This window comes from Rana temporaria, chromosome 2 (assembly GCF_905171775.1).
Source record: "Rana temporaria chromosome 2, aRanTem1.1, whole genome shotgun sequence".
Taxonomy (NCBI): domain Eukaryota; kingdom Metazoa; phylum Chordata; class Amphibia; order Anura; family Ranidae; genus Rana; species Rana temporaria.
This window is the reverse complement of record NC_053490.1, coordinates 53,322,588-53,328,939: the sequence shown is the minus strand read 5'-3', so window position 1 is coordinate 53,328,939 and position 6,352 is coordinate 53,322,588. Positions and strand designations below refer to the sequence as shown.

Below are 6,352 nucleotides of genomic sequence, written 5' to 3'. Positions count from 1 at the left end.
GCAATGCACACTGGGATATGTCCACAGACGGCGCATGCGCCGTTCGTGAAAAACGTCAATCACGTCGGGTCACATAACATTAACATAAAACACGCCCCCCTGTCCCACATTTGAATTAGGCGGGCTTACGCCGGCCTATTTACGATATGCCGCCGCAACTTACGGAGCAAGTGCTTTGAGAATACAGCACTTGCCCGCCTAAGTTGAGGAGTCGTAACAGGCAGGGGAGACACCATGATCATGAAGGTGGTTCTCCCAGGGCGAGGCACGGCTATTGCACACTCTAGGCCGTGCTTATCGTGGTTGTCTTCCCTGCCGCTTCTCGGCCTTTTGGCTGGGACTGGGTGTGGTATCTGTCCTTATCAGTTGTCAGCGGAGCGCTGAAGCACCTACTACATGGGGAGGGTGGATGCAATCCAATGACGTCATTGCACCTGGAAGGATGGTTTCAGCAGGGACTACGCTGTGCTGCCCGACAGAATACTGGGGGCCGGCCCATGGTTGAGTCTGAGCCATCTGGAAGGGTGCTCCTGGTGAGGATGGGTACTGCGCTTGGTCTTGGTCTTTTTACCGAGTTCTAGTCTGGCCTTCTGGCTGGCTGGTGTAAGTGCTATCTCTGTCAGCGATCCGGTTGGAGGAGCTGGTAATGCCCTGTGGTATTAAATAGTAAAAAAAGCCGCGCCAAAATAAATTAAAAAGTCTGTAATATTCAACAGATGGAGAAATGCTAAAATCCCTCGTAGAGTCAATCAAATATTTCAGGTGGAGCCTTTAGTGTTGCTTGGTATAATGACACTGTGACTGGTCAAAACTTCAAACCACCAGGTGACATGCATGCGATCTGTGCAAATCCTCCACCATAAGAATAAGCAGCTTACCAGACAGCAAGCCTTTAACACAGTTGGCTATAGCCCAGCCACGGCCTTTCAATCCCCTGGACACTTAGGTTAGGACACTTCGTGCAGGATCCCAGGCTCGGCGGTTTGGTGGAAATAGATTGCGGTTCACCCGCAATTACAACCCATCGAAAAACGGCAGCAATCAAGTAGTCCAAAAAACATATAACGGGAGATAAAAATATGTTTTTTGGACTACTTGATTGCTACCGTTTTTCGATGGGTTGTAATTGCGGGTGAACCGCAATCTATTTCCACCAAACCGCCGAGCCTGGGATCCTGCACGAAGTGTCCTAACCTAAGTGTCCAGGGGATTGAAAGGCCGTGGCTGGGCTATAGCCAACTGTGTTAAAGGCTTGCTGTCTGGTAAGCTGCTTATTCTTATGGTGGAGGATTTGCACAGATCGCATGCATGTCACCTGGTGGTTTGAAGTTTTGACCAGTCACAGTGTCATTATACCAAGCAACACTAAAGGCTCCACCTGAAATATTTGATTGACTCTACGAGGGATTTTAGCATTTCTCCATCTGTTGAATATTACAGACTTTTTAATTTATTTTGGCGCGGCTTTTTTTACTATTTATTACCTTTGTTTATCATACGCTAGCTGCTGCCTAGAGACTTTGTTGTGGTAGCGCGGTTTTTTGTTTTCCAATGCCCTGTGGTATGACGGGTAGAGCCATGCAAATCCGCTGGGTTGACGGAGGGTCTGGAGGGGCTAGTATTGGTGGAGGCTGTTATCTGAGTGGCAGTTCTCCCCAAGAAAACCTTGAAGGGCTCTCTAGCTGGCAGGGGTGGAGGGCTGCACTGGCCGGTCAGGGGGTCGGATATGGAACGAAAAGCCTATGGTGCATGTGCCCCTGGAGTGGCAGTCCAGGGGTATCTGAAGATCACTGTGTGTGACGGACACATTGATTTAAGATACCACGGTCACTGCACCAGATACACGCTTTTTTTAGCACCTGCCTCCTGGGCCGGGCCTTTTGGCTAGGACCGGAGGAATTTTTTATTCCTGGCTGGAGGGCCTGGTCATTGTTTCACCACAATGGCCACTTCTTTCACTCTCCTCTCCACTATCCCTTCCCCCACTTTATTTTATTTAAGCCTGTGTTTGTCACTTTTTTGTCTTTTTTTTTGTTGTGCACGTTTTGTCACTGTGTGATTAGTAGGGTGCGGGTCCTCGGGCCAGCCCTGAACGTCTTGGGAGTGGGTGGACATGGCCTTCTGGCTTAGTTCGCCTGCTCTCATGGGGTCTCCCTTCGGGGGAGCCCCACCTAGTACTGGGAGGGTTCTGTTTCGGCAGTCCCTCCGAGGACGTTGGGTCCGTGTCGGCTTCGGTTGCTCGGACCACAGTACCTCAGTCCCCGTCTGGAGCCTAACGCCCCGGGGGATCAGGGTTTGGGTGCCTCTTCACAGGAGGACCACTTGACGTTGCACCCGTCTGCACGTTTTTGTGAACACTCTTTATGTGTGTGCACATTTTTTCTGCATCGGGTGGAGTTTTTTGGGTGTGTTCACACGCCATAGGCTTTTCAAAAAAAAAAAAAAAAACAAGTATGTAGTGCAAGGGTCTGCAAGATTGTATACAGATAGATTAGGTGGGTCCTTATATTACATCGTTTTAGCATATGTAAAGTTGATTGTACATATGGTCAGATTGTAATGTGTGTGGTGATGCTATTACAGGATCTGGTAAAAAATGTAACTTTTGGGATCGACAATACAAGATCATTGGATCTAATATGGCTTTATGATTCAGCTTCACTGAACCAATCTCCATAAAGCGCTTTATGTGTTTCCTACTTATTTTCCCCTCCATGTGGCATCTCGTGCTTAACTCTGTTAAAAAATAAAACCAAATACATGAAATAATCATCATTATTACAATTATGATTATTAATGTACAAGTTGTCACACTTAAGTGAGAAATCCAGTAATAGGCTCATTAGGCTAATTCGGATATTGGAGCAAATTGTGTCTGGGTGGTATTTGCTTCATAAGCGCTTTGCCATTACGCTCAAACTCCGCTGTGCAAAATGGCCTATTAGCCATTTAATACAAACATGACATGTTTGCGACAGTGTTATGCAGCTTAATACTGCATATCATTACATTAGTCACTAAACAGTTTATTATCCGCTAAGGAGCGCTTCCAAGCTTCAATTTATTGTGTGTTTAAAAAATGCAAAATAGATAATGATCTTAAATTGTAGGTTATTATTATAAGGCATTCTTATGGTGCTGAATGATAACAGGTATAAGTTTAACATGATCTTTACTTATCTGTTCTTTTCATATAAACAAAAATCCCCTATGAATTTTACAGATTGATGCATACAAATTAATAACATGATTGGTTCACACCTATGCATTTTGTTTAGTGCATTTTAAGTTTTGCAGAAACACACTACAGTCCATTTAAAGGGTCACTAAAGGAATTTTTTTTTTTTAGCTAAATAGCTTCCTTTACCTTACTGCAGTCCTGGTTTCATGTCCTCATTGTTCGTTTTTGCTGATGTTGCTGTAATTCTTCTCTGTTCTGGACACTTCCTGGTTGTCTGTTTCCTGAGGACCACAGTACTGGGAGCTTCTAGTTTCGTTTTCCAAACCATCACTTCTCTGTGGCTCTATACAGCACAGAGGCAGGATAACATGCAAAAACGAAACTGAAACTACAGGTACATTATATGATTGATTTTAATCAATTTTTAATCGTTTTTAAAAGGAATCAGTTAACTATTATGTCTATATAGCCTGTAAACAGTCATTTGAGCAAAAAAAATGTTTTTCCTTTACAACTCCTTTATCATGGTTTCCTATGGGTCATGTTCACATCTATGCATTTTATGGAAAGGGCCAGGAACTTTTTTTCTGTTTTTTGTTTCTATAAACTTTAAGGCTGGATTCACACCTATGCATTTTTAGGGCTTTTTGCATTTTGCAGGTTTGCACTACAGTCCATTTAACATGGTTTCCTATGAAACACATTCTGTAGTGCAAATCTGCAAAATGCAAAAAGCACTAAAAATGCATAGGTGTGAATCTAGCCTTAAGGATCAAGAATGTGTATTGAAAAACACAAAATGCATCAGGAGTATGCATCAACCGCAACCTGCATAGGTGTGAACCAGGCCTAAGGGTCTATTCACACCAGGTGCGGTAGCACAGTGTGGGGCGGGTATTCCAGCGCAGTCCGACTACAAAACCCCCAGATCCGTAGTGGAGAAGGATCTGGGGGTTTTGGTAGATCATAAGCTCAATGAGGCTGGATTCACACCTATGCATTTTTTGTGCTTTTTGCATTTTGCAGATTTGCACTACAGAACGTGTTCCATAGGAAACCATGTTAAATGGACTGCAGTGCAAATCTGAAAAATGCAAAAAGCACAAAAAATGCATAGGTGTGAATCCAGCCTGAGGGTGCTGAAACCAGACACTCAACGTTCATTGAGGACTACAAGCTGTTTGCTTTGGGGACAGACAAGCATTAATGTTTTCTCATTCACAGATTTCTGTGAATGAATAACTCCGCCCACACAGCCGTACCAACTTTGAAAAGTGACAATGGCTGTGGGGGAGAGGATTCCCCCATCTGCTGTCACAGGGAAGAGGGGGGGGGGGGGGGGGGTGCTTCAAACAGGTTGCATGTTCCACCCTAAATATGGTGTAACATATAACATGTTCCAAAGGTGAACTTATCCTTTAAGGACTGGTAAGCTGCAATTTTTTTTGTTTCAATATTTTTTATTAGTATATAAAGTATCATATACATACATATTAAACGTGTAAGTTTTGACAAGACTCACACATTTTCATATATCGTTTAGTCACAATTCTTGTAACATTAAATTGGATAATATAAGAATGTTTTGCATCATATCTAAGAGTAAAATTCCTGTCAGACAGATAAAACAACTATTTCCATTTTCATCCGAGATATCACTATTGCTCATACTACAGGGACATGTAACAGCTATATTAAAAAAAAACACCACAGAATTATTACTTAACCATTCAAATTTTGTATAAAGTAACATATTAGAAAACTACTATTTTAAACCAATAGAGATTATGATCCTTGGTTAAACATTCAAATGTTTTGGTTGACCCATGTTTTCCACGGTGACCATGCAACATCGAATTTGTGTAAGTTGTTTTGGGATAAAGCCCACAATCTTTCATATGTCATATGAAGATTTGTTAAGTCATAGCTTCATCACCGAAGGAGGATATGGAACTTTCCACCTTCTGGTGATTGAAAGTCTAGCTGCTAAAAGTAAATTGATGACTGAAGTTCGTTTATTAGCCTGAATACATTCCACACCCAGGGACAACAATGCCAAAGCTGGGTTTGGTTCTATAGAAGTATTAGCTAAACTATTTATTATATTGAAAATATTTTCCCAATATTCCTTTAATTTGGGACAATTCCACAGTATATGGAGGAGATCACCTTTACCATCACACTCCCTCCAGCATTTATCGGAATGTTGAGTACCAAATTTAGCTAGCACATTAGGTGTGTAGTACCATCTCAGGTTTATTTTAACTGTCAGTTCCCACAATGTAGCACATCTGGATACTGTTTGATTTATTACACATGCTGACCTCCTAAGCTGCAATTTTTAACATTTTTGTTCTGAGGTTTAGACACACTTTAACAAGCCTCATAATCGTAATAGGTGTTTCTATATGGAAGATGTATTCAGGGCCGGTGCAAGGATGTTTGCCACCTCAAGCAAAGGTGCATTTTAACACCCCCCCCGCACGCGCGCACGCGTGCACAGGGCACAACACATCAGGGTACAGTGCACATCGGGGCATATTGGAGCACATTGGGGCATATTGGAGCACATTGGGGCACAGCGTTTACCTGGCAGCCAATATGCAGGAAGCCTCTGTGATAAGTTCTCTCTCATGTCACGCTGCCCCGGCGGCCTCCCCTCTCTTCTCGTCTATCGCAGATAATGTCACAAGCAAATGGGGATGGACGAGAAGAGAGGAGGGGCTGCTGGGGCAGCGTGACATGAGAGAGAATTTATCACACACACTGCCAGTGTGGCTGCAGCACTCCCCTCCCTCCCTCCTCCTCTACACTTCACACACAGCAGGCATCTCCCGCTGTGTGTATCGGAGCTTAGTGTGAAAACTTTGGCCGCGCTGTGAGAAAAGTCCCACCCTCCTCCTAGATCAGCTTATGCGATAGACGCATTGTTGCCTTGCACTAGCGCCGACCCTGGATGTATTGAGAATATTATCAATAAGGTTATACAATTGAATTTTAAAGGCCCCAGCCAAAGCTGGCATTTTATTTTTACATTATTACTTGTCGGAAGGGCTAAATTTATTCTCTAGCTAAGGAAGTGACCTGTTGTCCCTGCCACTCTGGCAGGATACCTGTATAAGGAGGGTAGAACTTAGGAGGTTGTGGGAGCTACTGTGTACCTTGGACGGG

At 43.5% G+C, this 6,352-nt stretch overlaps 1 non-coding gene across 1 annotated transcript; it reads left to right on the top strand.

The window, feature by feature from the left end:
- The first annotated feature begins 209 nt into the window (after positions 1-209).
- LOC120929907 lies at positions 210-368 on the top strand. Its single transcript, XR_005747558.1, has one exon. It is a non-coding gene; the product is annotated as a U1 spliceosomal RNA (small nuclear RNA).
- Positions 369-6,352: the final 5,984 nt, after the last annotated feature.